Source organism: Parasteatoda tepidariorum, unplaced genomic scaffold, assembly GCF_043381705.1.
Source record: "Parasteatoda tepidariorum isolate YZ-2023 unplaced genomic scaffold, CAS_Ptep_4.0 HiC_scaffold_915, whole genome shotgun sequence".
NCBI classification, from domain to species: Eukaryota; Metazoa; Arthropoda; class Arachnida; order Araneae; family Theridiidae; genus Parasteatoda; species Parasteatoda tepidariorum.
In genome coordinates, this window is record NW_027261956.1 from 24,939 (window position 1) to 46,485 (window position 21,547).

At 25.8% G+C, this 21,547-nt stretch overlaps 1 pseudogene; it reads left to right on the forward strand.

Annotated features, from left to right (window-relative positions):
* The window catches only part of LOC107439150 (cullin-5-like), a 30,747-nt pseudogene extending 16,463 nt beyond the window's left edge, over window positions 1–14,284 (forward strand).
* Window positions 14,285–21,547: the final 7,263 nt, after the last annotated feature.

Consider the following 21,547-nt stretch of genomic DNA (forward strand, 5'->3'; position numbering starts at 1 on the left):
ATTATATTAATAATTAATATGTAGAATTGTGTCTCTTGGAATACCTGGGTCTGTTATTTTTTGTGGCTCTAGCAGCAATTTTATCTGTTTCTGCATTTCATTATTTATGTATTAGAATATCTATCTTTTTCTCTCCTAGATAACATTTAGTAATATGTCTAGAAAGTTTGATCTGGATGTGACAACTTTTCAAATGGCAGTTCTCTTTGCGTGGAATCAAAGGCCTTTGGACGAAATTTCATTTGAAAATCTAAGACTTGCAACAGAATTACCAGATACAGAATTGAGACGAACACTATAGGTATACTTTCACTACTCTTTTCAAAAATGAAACAATATTTCTATAATTTTTGTTTTAAAAGACTTTCTTTTCTTCTGTGAAGTAAAAAGATTTTTACCCTTAATAAATTATTTCCTACACATTAGAATAATGTAATTATAATTTCCAATTACAACTTCAGGTATCAGGGTTGCCCTAAAACAGGAAATGTGACTCCAAAAGTTAAGGAAAATAAATTAATTTTAAATAACTAAAACATAGCTGCCAACTCTACTGGATTTTGCTAGTTTCTCTTGGTCTACTGGTTTAATAAAAATTCTCCTGGTTTTTGTACATTTTAGAAAATTCTCAAAAATTGAGTAAGTTTCCTAAAGGAAATCCCTATTGAAATAGAATTTTGGCCCATATTATTGAATATTTAAATAAGTGTCACTAATACATACATACATACCTCATTTATAAAATTCAGTTAACTATCTTTGAGGAATTAAATGCCTATTACTATTCAAAATTATGAATAAACATTATATATAACATTTCAAGTTTATTTAATATGAAATCATAACTGGAAAATATTGCAGTTTTTCTGTTTCGACGACTGTAAAAATCCCTAAACTTCCCTATGTGTAATATATTTTGCAATAATTATCATGAAATTTATATTTCATAAAATCTATCATAAAATCAATGTTATTTATGAATTAATTATAAATATATTTATCTATTATATAAGAAATTAATTTGCAGAGTGTTAATTATGGTTAAATATTAAAAACAATTGAAACAAATTCAGAAAATATGATCTTAAACATACCTGAAAACTGTTTTTATTGAAAATTATCCGATATTTTTGTTAATTACTTTTTTTTTTCTCTTTTTTTTACTGTTAAGTTGACCAACAAAGTATGCATTGAATTCAAAGCACGAAAATGATTTTCATTTGTGAATGGTGCTCCACCCACCCACTATGGAAAAAATTCTCTTTTAGGTGTTAATGTGATGTCATTTGTGACTCATAATCAGCTTTTAACATGAAGGAAATGAAGTCTGATAGGACATCTTTGGCTTCTTAAGAGATAATTCTAAGAAAGGAAGTTCTAGCAGTGAGTCTTCTCTTGTCAGAAAAAGTTTCAAAAGATGATAAATTAAGATTTTTTACATTATTTGAAAACCAATTGTAAATGGAGAAAATAAGGTTGAAATTTGGAGAGAGAAAAAACAAGGGTTTATTGCTTCAGAGGATATCGTAATATTGAGAGGAGGATAACATTAATTCATATGCAAGTTCATCGGGATCATGAAACATTATCGTAATAGAGGGAGTTGTTGTATCGGATATCGTAGTAGCGAGAGTTCACTGTAGCAAAAAATTATAATGCTTTTTTTACTATGAGTAAAGTTTAAACTAAAGTATGTCTATGTATAATTTTTCCACACTTTAACGGTTTGAACAGCTTTGACAGCGACAGTCTTTTCTTTTTGTTCATTTTTGCATCTCTCATCATTCAGGTGTGAAGTATAAAATTATATTAAACAGAGTTACAAAATGAAACAAAAATTATATTCTTCTGTGTTAGCTTAGTGAGACAATTTGTTATTATTTTTCAGAATATTTTTTTATATGATTTACTTGATATATATTGATACTTGATATATATGATTACTCTTTTATGTGATATATTTCTTTTATCTTTACTTCATTTTTTCCTCTGTATATTATATTTTTTAATTGAAATAAAATATAATGTATAAATATCCAAGAATTTTGTTCTTCTATTTGAATGACCACCCTGTTTGAAATTCTCCTATTATTATATTCTATTATTATAAATGTACATATTAATAGATAAATAAAAGTGTAAAGGAATTCATGTTTTTACTAGAGACCCTGCTTATAGTAAAAAGAGATCCAGAATTCTAAGGACCTGTTGTTTCCAAAATCTAGCAGAGTCACAATTATTGTTCTTTTTTTTAATGAATTTTTTTTATTTTAAAAAAATTCACTTTTATTATTCTGCTTTTACTTTTGAAGTTTATTGCTGTATTAAATTTATTTTTAATCTAAGTTCAGTGACATTCTATTTTATGCTTTTTTCCTTTCTTAAAACAGTCATTGGTTGCCTTTCCATAATTAAAACTACAAGTCTTACTGAATGTGACCAGCACAGGATCTGAAGCCAGGTCAACCAAAGATTTTGACAACAACTCTTTATTTTGGGTTAATCAGGAATTTTCACTCATGTAAGCACGTTTACTTTTCACGCTTCTATTTAAATGTGATATTTGTCTTAATGATGCACCCCGTGGCAGAATTGCGGTGACATTGTTGCAGAATATTAGAGTTGCAGAAAGAATTTTCTTTTAGGAAGTAGAAAATTTTTTAAAATTTTTTTTATCTCTAAAATTATAATTAAAAGATACCTTTTTTGCAGATCGGAGGGGAAAAAAATTATTGTGATTTTTCTATTCTTATGTGAGAAGAATGAGAAATACAGAAATAGAAATAAAGAAATAAAAAATTTCTTTTCTGTAGAAATGTTGAAAGATTTTATTTTTTTCCCTCCAGAAATCATTCGTCCATTCATTTGCCCTGATATTCTCGTTAATCCATAAGGTATTTCAATCATTCATTGAGACTACTATTGCTACGAATTTTTGCTTTGTTTCTTTCGAAGTCCCGATATCTTTCATTGCTCAGTTATTTTTTATTTTCTGGTGAATTTCTGAAATATACTGATATTATTCTGGTTTGCGAAATTCAATTTGCGGAATCAAGAAAACATTCTTTGACACATTCATTTTGCGCCGATGTTATCGTTGATCCATGTGGTGTATTTAATTCGTGTGGTTTCGCCTTCTATCTTTTTTTCGATAGTCACTCCTACAAATTACACGATTTTTATTTATATATTTTTTTTAATATGATGATGTATGAAATGCGAAAAAGGAAATAATTTGTGTGTTTTCTTGTTTAGTAAAATGGGAGAATCTCCCCCATGATATTAGAATTTTAAAAAATATTACGTATTCATTTAAAAATTAAATACAATTTTATTTTATTCAAATAGATTTTTTTGCTGCTTTAAATTTAGTTAGTAACATGTATATTTTTTATTATTAAAAGCATCTTGCAGAATGATATTAGTGCTAGAGAGGTTTGTCGTAGAAAGCCCAAAAAAATTCTGCCACATAGGTAGTGCAGCTTTTTTTCCCATCAGTCAGTAAAATTTTTAATTTATTTTTTTTCGTGTTTTTTTTTAAAGTCATACATTTTTATATATTTTAAAATTGCATGGCAGTGCAGTCTGGAAAAAAATGACAAAAACATAGGAAAATGAAACAAACTGCCTTATAAAGATGGATGCAGCAATGTAACAATATTTTTAAGCATATAACAGAGTTCCCACGATATTTGAAAAACCTTGAATTCTGCTATAGGGTACTTGAAAAATACTTGATTTTTTAGGAATTGAAATAATACTAATCTTTTTTACGAAAAAGCAGTAAAAAAATACTAAATAAATTCAAAGGAAAATTATAGAAATTCTGATAGATGCGATTTTTGATGCTTGAAGTGAAAAGAGGTTGATGAAGATGCAAAACTTTTCTCTCCTAGATTTTCACATCAGATTATTCTTCTTCTCTCTAATGTTTTGAAAGCGATTCCTAGCAAATTTTAGGTTTTGTAGTCGTAGTTTTCAAATGATATATGGTGTTTAATCGATTTAGAAATATGTTCAATGTGTTAACTTCATTATTACGACAGGTTAATATTGTTATCTTATTTGTTCTTTTGATTTATGTACAAAGGATGATTAAATTTTATCATTTATAATAAAATTTTTAAATTTAGTTTTTACCGCTAATAAATAAAATTTAGTTCTACAGGGTTTCATTGATTATGAATAAGCATCGTGAATCGTATTAAACTGATTCTTAATTTACGGATCAGAATTCATATAAGCAGGGTTGGCACAGGTGACTAAAATGCGACTATATGCAACTATTTTTGACAACTTTTTTTGCCTGAAAAGGGTAAAAAAGTAACTATTTTGAGGAAAAGGAGACTATTGGCAGACTTTTCTGTGGTCCTAGTGATGCTTTTTAGCATAAATTTGATTGATAACCTGCAGTTCGCAGGATCTTCTGTACAAAATGAATTTTTATTCTTAAAAATAAACAGTTATTAAAATTTTGAATTGCAAATTTGAGTCATCACTTTTTAATGCGCTCAATTTGCACAGATTTCATTGTAAGTCTATTTTCTTTTTCAATCGCTTTTTCAACAGTTATTGCTACAAAATTCTGCATGATTTTAAAAACCCCAACGATATTACGATGCATGAATTATCAAATATAAATCTTCACATTTCACAATATATGTATATATATATTTGCTGAATCAATTATTCATGAAGGGGAAAAATTTTTAGAAAAAGTAAGTTTTTTTAATGAAAAAGTATTATTTTGAATGAATTTTAGTAATTAAAAGTATTTAATTTTTTTATATAAAAATTTAGTTCTAGAACACTAAAGTTTATATAAGAATCAACGTTTTTGCCACCAACTTGACTAAATGGATCATGGTATATGACAATTAAGTCTTTTAATAAAATTTTAGTCAATAAAATTTTAGTCATATTATTGAAATTTTTTTGTTTTTATTTAGGCAACTATTTTCATAGTTTTGAGCAACTATTTTCATGCTTTAGACTACTAAAAGCAACTATTTTGTTCATTTTTTTCTGTGGCAACCCTGTATAAAGTATTCTACAAATTGCGATTTTAAATGAAAGTGTTTAATGAGTCACATATCAAATATTACTTGATTTGCAAATTACTCATCTGGATTCATATTAAGGTATTTTATAAATCACACATCATGATTCACATTAAAGTGATTTATCAATCACACATCATGATTTCAATTAAAATTATTTCTGAATCATATAACGTGATACATATTTAAGTAATTTCAGAATCGGGCATTGCGATTCACAATAGAGAGATTTAAGAATCACAAATTGCAGTTTGCATCATAATGATCACTATTCACATGAAAACTATTACCTAATCATGCAACAGAATTCACATTCAAGTGATTTATGTATCACACATTGTGATTTACGTCATTTGCAAATTACACATTGTGATATGTGATTTACGCAATCTTCTGGTCTTACTTCACCTTTCTTATAATTTTGATTTACATATAGTATATCTAGATTCGTATAAATGGAATTTAAAAATTAGGCTTAGTGAAAATTATGCATAATCGCGAAATTTTTAAAATCATGCTTCACAATTTATGGATATATTTTAAAGAAAATAAAGCTTAGTAAATCTTATTTAGTTATCCATAAAATATTGTTCTACAATAGATTTTATTATGTTCAAAATACATTACTGATATTCTGAAGTAACAAAATAGATAATTTGTTATTAAAATTGAAACAGATAGTATGCTAAATGGATATATTTTGATATTTTATCTAATTGTATATTTCCTGTGACCTAAAATTTGATCTAACATAATAAGAAAAGTATGTATATTTTAATAATCATGCAATTATACAAACTTTATCAATTATTTACTGTGCTAGTTCAATGTAATATGCATTATTCATTCATTCAGTTTCATTAATTCTAATTCACCTCATTAAATTTTTCACGATAGGTTTGATTGAGGCTAGTTTTTAAATGTTGGCTAGTAACCTATGTTAGCTAGTAACAGAGTTTCTTTCTTTTTTTCTTTTGTTAATTGGAATTTTTCAAAGTGATTTAAGCAGCAATGTAACTATCAACCATTTGTATTATTAGCTGTTGTTGTCAAATAAGCATTGTGCTTTAAAAATATACAAATTTTGCTTCTACGTAATTGTAAAATCTGGTTGGCATATAACTGTAATGCCGAATAGTTCCTTGAAAATCATTGAAAAGTCCTTGAATTTTTTTTTTTAAAAATTGAGTGGGAACCCTGATTTTAAACTGTTGTAAATATATTTCAAAACACTGTGCTATATTTTGTTAGTTTTTAATCTTAAAACCCTACATAAGGTTTATTTTCTTTTGTTGTCATTCGATTTTATTTATATTTATTTTTATTTTAGAAAAAATAACAACTCTCAGAAAAGAGGGAAAGTAAACCTAATTGGTAGGCTTCAACTCTCTACAGAAAAAAGCAGAGAAGAAGATAATGAAAGCATTGTTCAGCTGGGAATACTTAGAACTCAGGTTTGTAAAATTTCATCTTTTAATTTTAATTCATTTCTTCCTTTGCCTTTAAGAGGTCCCAGGAAAAGAAATTTGAATTGGCAAAAGCAGTCTTTAGAGATCTCTAGAGGGACAATGATAGAGAGTCAACAACATAGTGGAATGGTGACATCATATAGTCCAAAGAAAACAATAACTATAGCCCCCGTGGCAGAATTGCGGCGACATTGTCGCAGAACATTACAGAGTTATTGCAGAAGAATTTTTCTTTTCAAAATTAAAAAAAAAATTCTTTTTCTTTTCTGCAAAAATTTACACATAATATTTGAATCATGCATTTAGATAATTTCTTTTTTACATGCTCAATTTTTGTCGGTAGTATCGTAAATCGATATAATGTTTTGATTGTATTTTTGGCAGTTATTGATATTGATTTTTACGTGGATTTTGATTATCCCAATACATTTCAAACAATATGGAAAATTCGAATCGTGCATTTGAGTATTTACTTTTAAATCAATAATTTTATCGAATTTTTCGCATTTATTGCTATAGATTTCCCCATAGCTTTTAAATCCGATATTCTTTATACGATATTACTTATTGCGACAACCTAATCTTGAAACGAAACACGGATTTGGAGTGCGATTGGCATGATTTCGTTGTCGATCTCTTCTTCGGCAATTTCACAGTTTTTAATTATTTTTTATTGTGATGATTATTTACAAAATGGGAAAAAGGAAATAATTTGTGCCCTCCAACAAAATGCGAGAATATCACTCATAGTATTAAAATAAAAAATTATTGCATGTTCAATTTAAAAAAAAATTATACGTTTTTGTAAACACAGCGCTTTTGTTATTTTAAATTAGTAGCATATATATTTGTTATTATTAAAAGTATCTTGCAGAAAATTCTGACACAGGGACTATAGCACAAGTTTCAAAAAGTGATACTGCTTCGAGGTTCTTTATTTTTAAGCTCTTTTGCTTTGTAAAATCTAAATAATCAAAAAATAGTAAAAGTAACTAAACTACAAAGCTGAGCAAGAATAAATAAATAGAGCTCCCATGGGTGAGAGAAAATTTGGAATTGTCAGAGAATTTCATGTTAACTCTAAAAAGCAGTGAAAGTTTAAATTTTTTACAAAAAAAAAATTGAAAATTCCTATATTCATACCTGTAAAACAATCAGTCTTAATTGTGTCAATAACAGTAATCAATTATTGAGATTCAAGTTAAATAATTATAACATCTATTACAATTATTTTATAGAAATCCACTTTTTGGTGAAAGTTTTCCATGTTTCCACTCTCATATTATAATATGTTTTTGTTCTCAAGAATGTTTTGTTCTCTGTTTGTTTTCTGGTGAAAAGTTGCATAGTATATGTTAAATATGGTATGGATTTCCATTGAAATTTACCTCCTAAATAATTTCATGACAGACAATACAGCAAACAATTCACAGCAAATGCAATAGATTTATATCTGGTATCAAAAAAGTGTGCTAAATGCCAGTGCAAAGTTTTTATTTTACCATAAATGAAAAAAATATTTAAAAATTTATATCAAAAGCTAAGTTAATGATTATATCATTATAAATAACACGAGTTATTATCGGCATCTTGTAGGGTTTAATATTTTTAACAGCCATCAAAATTTTATGCACGATACAAAACAAAAATTTTCTCTCAACATAAAGTAGACGCCTTTGAAAAATAAATAATTTGGAAAATATGTATATTTTTTTTATTTATTTATTTATTTATTTAATTAATTTTTTTTGCTCCAATCCTTTCTACACGCAACTTCATCTGCTCTGTTTTTGCCCTCCTTACCACAGGACATAAGCCTTAATCTTGAGCCGAGCTTTTTAACTGCTCATCAAATCTCTTAAGAGTTAATTTAGGTAATCTGAATAAATAGTGCATTATTAAATTTATTATTTGTTTTATTTGGACGCAGTTTTACATTAAATTTATTAACTATAATTTTAGCAATGATTACCCAAACATTTTTTAAGTTATCACATTTGTTTATGAATCTATCTAATTTCTATATCTAATTATTTTGTCAGGTTGATAATTCTGATTCATTAATTCAGTTTTGAAAGCATAATAAAATTAAAGATAAAATAACAGACTAAAATATGAAGCCGAGCAAGAATTATGTTTTAAAAAAATGTGCATGCAACTATGCATTACAACAAAGGTGAAAATATTTATATCTGGTGGCATTGTGAAAGAAACAGTTTATTGCGATTAAACATGAAACTTAACAGTTGTGATAATTTGCATATTATACAAATAAAATATAAGTTCTGTTATCGACTGCACAGGAAAAGCAATGACCGTGCTGACCGAGCAATAAAGGACAAACAGAAAGTTAATATTCTTTTTGAAAAAAAAGTGAAATTTTTGCCAGACAAAATATATCTAATGTATTTAGTTAAAATTTAGAAGAAAAGTCTCTTAATTTAAGAAAAATCACTTGAAAATTTTGCATAAATTAATCTCAAACAGTTATAAAACTAAAAGTAAATAAAGGTATTAAAGAAAAGATTTAAATAAAGGAGTCATTGTAACATTATACAAAGTGTAACTATAGCAGTGAGCCGAGGGGCAGAATTTTTTTGGGCTATCTCTGACAAAACTCTAGCGCTAATATCTTTCTGCAAGGTACTTTCAGTAATAACAAAGATGTATGTTACTAATTTAAAGTAACAAAAACGCTGTGCTTACAAAAAAACGAGAAATAAAACATGGAAATTACTTTTATTGAACATGCAATGTTTTTTTATTCTAATATTATTCAAATGTTCTCACATTTTGTTGCACGAATTTCCTATATTGCATTTTGTAAATCATCATCTCATTTAGAAAAGACAGTTAAAAATCCTGAAATCCGTTGCAGTAATTACCAAAAAAACAGATCAACGACTAAATCCTACCACTCTGCAAAAAGGGCTTACCTCAAATGCGGGTTTCATTTCAAGATTTGATTGTTGTAGTAAATAGTATCGAATTTTAAAAATTATATGGAAATATAATTAAGCAATAAATATAATTAAGCAAAAGCAATAATTATCATAAAACACGATAGAATCACTGCCTTAAAAAGTATATCTTCAAATGTACAATTCGAATTTCCCATATCATCTGAAATACATTAGGATATTTAAAAACCATGTTTTTTTAAATTTAAAGTCTTTAAATATGACAATGCAGAGTATAACAGCTTTGCTTTTACCTATCATTTCTGGAAGTATTTAAATTTAAAAAAAAAAAAATTCTGACTCAAAGTATTGTGGTTTTTGTCTTCAATATTTTTGTTCCTTTTTCTTATTTTTCAGTTTAGCTCTTAACCATGTCCCTTGTAATGCTATATTACATAAACATATACTTGCTGTTTAGAAATGAAGCACTTATTTGTATTTTGCATTTTAAATATTATTTTTGAACTGCTGTGTGTTTTACTAGCATTTGTGAGCATAATAATAATTATATGTGTACTCTTTTTATATGAAATAAGATAAAGTTTTGCACTGGAAAACGTTTTTAATATACAATAGTATAAAAATATTAGCAAAAAAGAGCAATTTAAATCTATAAAATTATAGTATTTGATTTCTTATGCTTTAAATCCTGAGATTTTGTTTAAAAATGTGCTTAAAATTTCTTTTTTTTCTTCATAAATATGCTGTTAAATTAATTTCCTTTCCTTGTGTTTGCAGGAAGCCATTGTGTAAATCATGAAGATGCATAAAAAGATTACTAATGCTCAATTACAAACAGAACTCGTTGAAATTCTTAACAATATGTTTTTACCTTCCAAGAAGATGATAAAAGAACAAATTGAGTGGTTAATAGAACACAAATTTATGGAAAGGGACGAAGAAAATATTAATGTTTTCATTTATCAAGCATAATTCTGTTGTAGAAATATTTATAAACAATTTTTATTAGGATTTCATTTTTTGGCTGAACAAACTGATTAGAAAAAACATCCAACCACTCTACCTGATTTACATAGTTTAAAAAGTTGCCCTTTCAGATGTTTGTATTTCATTATTTGAGAGTTATGTTTAATGATGTGCTATATAAACTTATGTAGTTATGTTTATGCTAACTTATACCTTAAGAAACAGTTGCCAACTATATCGGATTTTGCTAATTATTCTCTTGGTTTGAAAATTCCCAATTATTAAGAAATTTTCTGAAAAAAGTATCAAAATAGATTTTATGCAGTTCAGTGCTTGCTTAAACAAGTATTAATGCTAAATGAAGTAAACCTTGTTTATCAGAGGTCTGTCTAGGTTTTTTTTAAGTGGTTCCTATTTTATGAAAATTAAAAATCATGTTGAAAAAATCAAAACAAAAATATGGTGGAGTAAGAAAATACTTTCAAAAATTCTCCCTATAAAATAAAAATCATTTAGGACTTGTAAATTTCTATATATTTTCCCCCACATATTCTAAAACAGTTTTACTATTGTAAAATTCATAAAGCTCTACTAATATTAAACATTCTAAAATTGTGAGTTTTTTTTCAATGTAGAACTTTTATACTAATTTAAGAATGTCACGAATATCTAAAATGAAGTTGATATCAATTACTAGATAATGTAACGTAATAGCAATGTAACGTTAAATTATGTACTAATTATAATTTATTTATGAATTTTAATTTTTGTAATGATTTACAAAATTTGAGAGAGGAAATGATTAGTTAATTTTTTTTCCAAATACAAAATGCAAGAAATTTTTATACGTTTTATTCTATACTTTCTTCTGTAAACACAATGTTATTTTAAATTAGTAATTGTTATAATTAAAAGTATCTTAAAAAATATTAATGCTAGAGAAGGTTGTCACATAAAGCTCAAAAAAATTCTGCCGCAGGAGATACAATGTACAATATTTGGAAAGGTATGTTAGTGCAAGCAATAAATTAAGTTACATCAAAACACAATTTCACAGGAATAAATATATATATTACCCTTTTTGAGTTTTAATCCTCAAAATATTGAGGGTTGTTTCATAAAGTACCGAAAGTTAAGTCGAGATACCAGTTAAAAGTTTAAGCTCTTTAGCATTAATTCAATTTTTTATAAAATTTGTTAAGATAATTTAATTTGAAGATTACTAAGCTGTTTATAATTTAATTTAATTTGCAATCTAATCATCATTAGATTGTAAATTATAAATATTTTGTGAATTATTTAGGAATATTATGCTATGTTTAAAAAATTCAAGTTAAATTAGGTGATTAATTTTTGAACTGTAAAAATTCAAAAATAAAGCTTTTTTCAATTTTTATTTCTCATTAACTATTTTTAACTCATCTCTTTCCAGTTTTAAATCTTGCCATTTAGAATTAGGACAGTTCAAAAGTTGCTCTTTTTTATAATTAAAATCTTATCAAAAAAATATTAATTTCTAAAGTTTTCTTAGTTATGCATTGAGGCAACTTGGAGTTAAATATCTTACGTTTAGGCCAAAAAAAATTAATCCTGTTTTGTGTCTGATTTTAAATCTTTCTTTCATTTATTGTACATAAATATTCAAGCACTTGGTTTAAAGCTATTCAGGATTTTTTTTCTATACTTGCAAGCTATTTATTAGCATTAATCAAAGCAGTCTGCATCAGTCATTCTTTTTAAATGTCACCTGGTACTGATGGGTACGATACCTGACTCCAAGTCAGTGAAAACGCTGATAATTAAAATTTAAACTGTACTTATTATTTTATATAAATTTTAATGTTGTACACTGATTATGTATTTTTAAAACTATTTGCCTTTGCTTTCAAGTTTTCTAATTATAGTAGATATTTTGTTGATCATGGGAATTCTTAAGTTTGGTGTGAAGCAATTTATTTTGTTTGAAATCCTACTTCACTTTGTTTGTTTCTACTTAAAAGTGCATAATTTTCTCTTTTTCTTTTTATTCCTTATGAGTTAATGAATGATTCCATTGTCTGTATCAATTTTTTTTTAATGTTTTCATATTGTATTAAATATAGGATCCTTTAAATTGAACTGTACCTATGTCCTTGTGGAATATTGTGTACCTTAATTTACAAAATTAAGATTATTTTCTTTTCATTTATTTGAACTATTAATGATATTGAAGTTCTTGTGTTTAAAAAAAGAACTGTCCCATTCTACCTTAAACATAACATTAGCTGTTTCTTTTCAAAGATTTTTATTCATGTAAATTTACTATATTTTTTATTTAAGCTTTCCTACTGAATTTTGGAGCTGTAAAATCTTGTATCTCTAACATACCTGTTTCAATAAAATATTACAATTTTGGAATTAAATAAACTACAAAGAAATATTGCTGTACATTTCAAATTATAATTCATTAAAAAAATCCATATACTGCTCTTCCATTTTGGTATAATGCATTAAAAATGTTTATCGAAATTAAATGTGTGCATTGATCATGAAAAAAATTTTTTCATTCATTTTTAGTTACAATTTACAAAATTTAGTTACAAAAATTTTTTCATTCATTTTAGTTTTTTTTTTCATTATCACTCAAGATATTGATAATTTTTAAGCATAAATCTGCTGATTTACTTGCAAGTGTACATTACAGATTTTTTTTTATGTGAAAATACAGATTTCAGCTTCTGTATAGGTCTGTTATTTGCTTTTGATGTGAGAGTACAAATTATATTTTGTTGTTTTGTTACACAGTTTTATTTCAACTTTTAACAGTATTACATTTTGCATTCATGATGTCAATACCTGAAATTGTGTACTAAATCTTATTAAAAATTACTTCTTCTTTCTTGCAAATATAAATATTTTTAATTTAAATTGTCTACTGTATTTTAGCATTGTCCATTTTTCAGAATAGTATTGCTTTCTTTAGGTGGTGTTCGTAATTACCTAAGTTAATGTTTTCTGTTATTATTGAAATATGATTTATTGTTTTTAAGAACTATCTCCACTTTTTTTTTATTTTCATTCAAATTATATTGCTAATCTTTAAGTTGAGCTATTCATTTTCAAAATCAGCTTGATCCTTTTAAAAAAGCTTAAAAAAAAAAAGGATGTTATACTTTGAAATAAGCGTTTCATAGTTGCATTAGTAATTTAAGTATTGAATCAAATGAGCTGATATAAACCAAGAATTAACTATAAAGTCTCTCTTATGCTGACTTTTTTTTAAAATTATGACAAGATTCTCTCTATNTTTTTTTTTTAATTATGACAAGATTCTCTCTATAATAGCAGCTAAACCTATTGTAATTTTTTTTTTTTTCTTTTTTTTACAATTTGAAATTTTGAAGAAAAAAAAATTAGCATTTCATAGTTGACTCTTAGTTTTTATAGACTAATTTATTCTATGCTTAAATTACTTATGTTGTAGCCATGAATGGTTTCTACTGCACTAATCAATTTTTGTGATTGCTTTTTATATCCATTGCCTTAACCCAAATTAAAAAATAATTACTTTTTTGTCATTGGATCAATTTTAGATAATCTTATAATGGTTCAAAAGGAAAATTAATAAGTTATAATTTTTCTCATTACTTAATTGATTGTTCCCAAATATAGTTTTTACAATATAAAACAGGCATAACTTGTAATGTCTTTATGGAATAAATACATAGCTGCCAACTCTATTGGATTTACCACTAGACTACTGGATTTTGCCAGTTTCTACTGGCTTAATAAAAATTCTCCTGGTTTTTCATATTTTTGAAAATTCCCTAAAACTGAGTAAATTTCTTAAAAAAAATCCTTATTGAAATAAAAAATTTTACACAATTTATTGCTTGCTTGATTATTTCAATAAATATTACAAATGAATAATGAAGCTAGCCTCATTTATCATCAGTTTAAAGCTTATTTAATTTTTTTGGTTCTAAAATTTTCTGTTTATTTTTATTCAGAATTCTCTTCTTAAACTTATTTCTTCATTTTAAATGCAGACCAAAAAGAATGCTGTTAATTCGACTCATATCATTTTTGCATCATTATCGATTATAGCGACACATGTGTTAACAATGGAGGGTGATACGGACAAAGTAAAAAAATTTTTAACGATGTTTAATAAATATTTTTTAGTATATGTATACATTTTTAGAAACTTTGACGCCCATCCAATGACTTGATAATAATATCAAAGCTCTCTACTGAACCGAAAAATTATAAAAAATCATTAAAGTGTCCGCAAAATGAACCCCTAAAGTGAAGTGCATAATAATAATTAGACAGCAGAGAATCACAATGCCTATAACCGAAATAGACAATGGTTCACATTAAGTGCATGATAAAAAGAATTTTGTTATCACGACTCATGTCATGCCTGCATCATTATTGATTATAGCGACACCTGTGCTANATAATCCACAAGGATGTTTCCCAGACCGTCGCCAATTTCCCATTGCGCAGATGGTTTAAATGAAAGAAAGTACCACCACCCTTTTACAGGGAATATAAAACATATTTAAAAAAAAAAAAAACTAAGTGATGATCTTTCTGGTAAATAAAGTTGTGATCTTACAACAACTCGTAAGTTATGTGATTTCTCTTTAAATATATCATGTCTTAATTTTACATGCTTAAAACATATTCAGCGAAAACCTAGTTAGCAAGATAACGTGGATAAATATATTCAACCACTTAAATTCTCATTCGCATCTTCTAGTTCAATCATACGAATTTCTCAAGAGTCACAATTGCCCGAGAAATACATGTAAATGTTAAGAAGCTACATGTAAAATGAACTTATGGGTGACCGCATTAGTAATCGCAAGCCCCGAGTGTCACAAACAATTCAAGGAAGTGCAGATTGCAATAGCACGTGTGTGACACATGCAGTGAATATTTAAACTTAAATGTAGAGAGAGTGCTAATTCAAACAAACACTCATTGAATAGGTGTCAAAATTTCTAAAAATATATACATATGCAAGAAATGTAGATTAAACATCCTTAAAAAAATTTTTAATTTGTCCGTGTCACCATAGATTCAATAGTGACGCAAATTTGACGCCAGAAGTGTAGGGAAAATATCGTTTTGATGAAAAAGTAAAAAAATTTTTATGTTTAATAAATACTTTTTAGAAACTTTGACACCCATAAAAGACTTGATATTAGTATCAAAGCTCTACAGTGAAAGGAAAATTATAAAAATCATATATAAATTATAAAAAATCATTAAAGTGTCCGCAAAATGACCCCCTCAAGTGCAGTACATAAAAATAATTAGACAGCNCCTTTCTTTGTGTTTGCAGGAAGCCATTGTGGAAATCATGAAGATGCATAAAAGGATTACTAATGCTCAATTGCAGACAGAACTTGTTGAAATTCTTAAGAATATGTTTTTACCTTCCAAAAAGATGATAAAAGAACAAATTGAGTGATTAATAGAGCACAAATTTATGAAAAGGGAAGAAGAAAATATTAATGTTTTCATTTATCAAGCATAATTCTGTTGTAGAAATATTTATATTTATAAACAATTTTTATTAGGGTTTCATCTTTTGGCTGAAGCAAAGTGATTAGTAAAAACATCCAACCACTCTACCTGCTTTACATAGTTTAAAAAGTTGCCCTTTCAGATGTTTGTATTTCATTATTTGAAAGTTATGTTTAATGATGTGTTATATAAACTTATGTAGTTACGTTTATGCTAACTTATACCATAAGAAACAGTTGCCAACTATATCGGATTTTGCTAGTGTGCTCTTGGTTTGAAAATTCCCAATTATTAAGAAATTTTCTGAGAAAAGTATCAAAATAGATTTTATGCAGTTCAGTGCTTGCTTAAATAAGTATTAATGCTAAATGAAGTAAACCTTGTTTATCAGGGGTCTGTCTAGGTTTTTTTTTTAAGTGGTTCCTATTTTATGAAAATTAAAAATTATATTAAAAAAATCAAAACAAAAATATGGCGGAGTAAGAAAATACTTTCAAAAATTCTCACTATAAAATAAAAATCATTAGGGACTTGTAAATTTCTGTATATTTTTTCCCTCATATTCTAAAACAGTTTTACTATTGTAAAATTCATAAAGCTCTACTAACATTAAACATTCTAAAATTGTGAGTTTTTTTTTTATGTAGAACTTTTATACTAATTTAAGAATGTTACGAATATCTAAAATGAAGTTAATATCTATTACTAGATGATATAACATAATAACAATTTATTGCAACACGTTTTATTTGATTCATAAATGAAAAATATTGCTGTCACGAATGAGTATGATTTTTATATTTTAACACATTTCTTTACAATCTCTGAACAGCAGTGTTTGTTGACAAATTGTTGCATTAATGCTAATTTTTTCTATTTCATTTTAACCTTTTATAACATATTTTAATTTTTAAAAAAAAAGTTTTTTTTAGTACTAACTATATATTAATATTTAATTTCACTGTTTTGTTGGTAAATATTTGACTTTTAATTCAAAATTCAAATTGTATAGTTATCACTATATTAAAAGTTCGTAAATGTTGCTTGCATTCCAGGGATGATATTTCCAAAACTATGCCTCCTTTTACCCTAAAAAGCTGACAAAGACTAGGGAATATATAGGAAACATATTAAATGATGTATAAACATAAAATATAAATTTCTTTAATTCATATGTGTTTAGTCGAAAGAAGGAAAATTTAACTTAGTGTTTTAGTTATGCGCTGTTCAAGATTCTAGTTGTTAAAACAAAAACAATTAACTATGCTAAACTAAAAAACTGTGTGTTTAGATTGGAATTCATTAAATGTTTTAATTTCAAATAAGAAAAAAAAATAATCAGAAAAGTATAAAAGTTAAAGAATTTTATCTATATTTTTCTATAGAGTATAGAACAAAAAATTGACAATTTTACATTTGTGACATTTAATTTTGTACACTGAATCTCTTAAAATAATAATGCTACTTCAAGACAACATTATTTAAAAATTTGTCTTGAGATATTGGTTTAAAGAAAATATGATCAATGAATTTTATAAAAAGCACTGGTAAGAAAAAATACAGTATAATGTAGTATACAGTACAGCTTTATATTGAAATGTAATTACAGTGTCTCACAAATGTGTTAGTGCACTTATGACTTTTAATGAAATAAGACTAACCATTAATTAAAATGAATATTTCAGAATGGATATTTAATTATAAAAAATGTATTCTAATCTTAACAAAACTGTATGAAATATTTTGAAAACAATGGAAAAGTTTGTTTTTAAGAAATCAAACATCATAAAGTGACAAAAACTATATTCCGCAAAAGTCATTGTATACTTTCAACAACAAAAAAGAACTCTTGTCTATTAGTAAATAATCTAATTTTTCATTAAATTAACATTTAGTAGAGTTTTCTTCTCATATACAATAGCTTTTGTAAGTTTTTAAATGCATGTAACTAGTTTTTTTTGTCATAGGAAATTTGTGCAGAATATTTTTTTAAACTTTTTACAGAAACTTTTACAACACTCAATTGCAAATTTATAAATTTTCCACAAATTTTATAATTTTAATCTCTGATATGAAGTTCTTCTTTTAAGCATTTTATCACATATTGCACAGTGCAATTAAATACAATAAGCTAATTTAACATATTTATTACTGATTTACCTCTTATGATGAAAAATAATGAAACTTGGTCTATTGTTTTATTGCGACAACAAACCGTTTTAAATGATAAAATATTATGGAATTAGCAAGCAATAATTAAAATATAATTTTGCTATCATAAGTTTGATACTAAATTACAAATAAATAAATAAATAATTAAAATGAAAAATAATTAAATAAAAAAATTAAATCAATTGACGATAATTTTTATTCTGAAATACCGAAAACCTTTAACTGTACAATGACTTTTGTTGTGTAAAATTTTTGTTACTGTTTGATTATTGATATCTTAAAAACTAACTTTTGTTTTGTTTTTAAAATATTCCATGCAGTTTTGCTAAGAATCGACTATATATCTTATTTTCAAATACCCATTGTGAAATATTCATTTTAATTAATGAATTTTTATTTCCTATTTCAATAAAAGTTAAATGTGAACAAATACTTTTGGGAGCCACTGTAATAAAAGTTTATTGATATATAATTAGCTGAAACGGTTTTCCTTTTCTAAATGAAAAGATATTGAACACTACTTATCCAAGATTTTATTGGTCACTCTGTTTTTGCCATTTTGTAGATACACTTTGAGCAAATACTACTTAAAGTAACACATTAAAAAATTTTATTCCATAAAAACAATATGTTCGACAAGCTAAACATATTATTTTCTCCACATATTTTAATTTTTTAAAAACGTATGTTGTTACAAAACATGAAAAAATAAAATAATTTTTTTCTTCAAGATGATATGATATATTTAATGAAATATTTAATAATATAGACACTTTTCTTGTACACATCCTACACTTTATAAGAAAAAAACAAAACACGAGCCTGGAAATTTTAAGATCTTTAACTGGAAAACCTGGAAAAATCAGGGTAATTTTTAATCTGATTTGAGTGGCCACCCTGAGAGAGGTTTGTTGTAGAAAGCCCAAATAAATTCTGCCCCAGGGGGAGTGCAGCTTTTTTCTTCTCAGTCTGTAAAATGTTAAAATCATTTTTTACCGTGTTTTATTTTTTTAAGTCATGCATTTTTATATATTTTAAAATTGCATGGCAGTGCAGTCTGGAAAAAAATGACAAAAACATGGAGATGGATGCAGCGATATAACAATATTTTTAAGCATTTAAACTGTTGTAAATATATTTTAAAACACTGTGTTATATTTTGTTAGTTTTTAATTTTAAAACCCTACATAAAGTTTATTTGCTTTTGTTCGACTTTATTTATATTTATATTCATTTTAGAAAAAATAACAAGCCTTAAAAAAGAGGGAAAGTGAACCTAATTGGTAAGCTTCAACTCTCTACAGAAAAAAGCAAAGAAGAGAGGAAATGATTAGTTAATTTTTTTTTCCAAATACAAAATGCAAGAAATTTTTATACGTTTTATTCTATACTTTATTCTGTAAACACAATGTTATTTTAAATTAGTAATTATTATAATTAAAAGTATCTTAAAAAAAATATTAATACTAGAGAAGGTTGTCGCAAGGAGCCCGAAAAAATCCTGCCACAGGAGATACAATGTACAGTATTTGGAAAGGTATGCTAGTACAAGCAATAAATTAAGTTACATCAAAACACAATTTTGCAGGAATAAATATATATATTACCCTTTTTGAGTTTTAATCCTCAAAATAGTGAGGGTCGTTTCATACAGTACCGAAAGTTAAGTCAGGATAGCAGTTAAAAGTTTAAGCTCTGTAATGTTAATTCAATTTATTTCCTTTTTGCCATATCTTAATGGTCTAATGAAAATACCTTTTCACCCATTTATAAAATTTGTTACGATAATTTAATTTGAAGATTACTAAGCTGTTTATAATTTAATTTAATTTGCAATCTAATCATCATTAGATTGTAAATTATAAATATTTTGTGAATTAATTAGGAATATTATGCTATGTTTTAAAAATTCAAGTTAAATTGGGTGATTAACTTTTGAACTGTAAAAATTCAAAAATAAAGCTTTTTTCAATTTTTATTTCTCATTAACTATTTTTAACTCATCTCTTTTTTATAATTAAAATCTTTTCAAAAAAATATTAATTTCTAAAATTTTCTAAGTTGTGCGTTCAGGTAACTTGGAGTTAAATATCTTATGTTTAGGCCAAAGAAAAAAAATAATCCTGTTTTGTATCTGATTTTGAATCTTTCTTTCATTTATTGGTGTGCTCTTGGTTTGAAAATTCCCAATTATTAAGAAATTTTCTGAGAAAAGTATCAAAATAGATTTTATGCAGTTCAGTGCTTGCTTAAATAAGTATTAATGCTAAATGAAGTAAACCTTGTTTATCAGGGGTCTGTCTAGGTTTTTTTTTTTNAGAATAAATAAAGTGAAGAGAAAATTTGAAATTGTCAGAGAATTTCATATTAACTCTAAAATGCAGTAAAAGTTTAAATTTTTTGCAAAAAAAAAAAATTTAAAAATTCCTACATTCATACCTATAAAACAATCAGTCTTAATAGTCTCAATAACAGTAATAAATTATTGAGATTTGAGTTAAATAATTATAACATTTATTACAATTATTTTATAGAATTCCACTTTTTAGTGAAACTTTTCCATGTTTCCATGCTCATTCTATAATTTTTTTTTTTGTTCTCAAGAATGTTTTGTTCTCTGTTTGTTTTCTGGTGAAAAATTGTATGGTATATATAAAATATGGTATGGATTTCCACTTAAATTTACCTTCTAAATAATTTCATTACAGACAATACAAAAAACAATTTACAGCAAATGCAATAGATTTATATCTGGTATGAAAAACGTGGTCTAAAAACAAGTGCAAAATTTTTATTTTACCATAAATTAAAAAAAAATATATATATTTATATCAAAAGCTAAGTTAATGATTATATCATAAAAAATAAGACAAGGGTTATTATCTGCATCTTGTTGGGGTTAATATTTGTCTTTCATTTTTAACAGCCATCGAAATTTTATCCAAGATACAAAACAAAAATTTTCTCTCAGCATAAAGTAGTTTTAGAAAATAAATAATTTGGAAAGTAAATAATTTGGAAAATATATAATTGGAAAATAAATAATTTGGAAAATAACCTTTGGAAAATAAATAATTTGGAAAATATTATTATTATTATTATTTGCTCCAATCTTTTCTATGTGCAACTTCATCTGCTCTGTTTTCGCTCTCCTTACCGCAGAACATAAGCAACTGTACTCTCCTTAATCTTCAGCAGAGCTTTTTAACTGCTCACCATCTTTCAAAATCTCTTAAGAATTAATTTTGGTAATCTGAATAAATTGTGCATTATTAAATTTATTATTTGTGTTATTTGGATTGAGTTGTACTTTAAATTTATTTAATATAATTTTAGCAAAGATTACCCTGTCTAATTTATATATCTAATCATTTTATCAGGATGATAATTCTGATTCATTAATTCAGATTTTGAAAACATAATAAAAGGAAAAAAATTT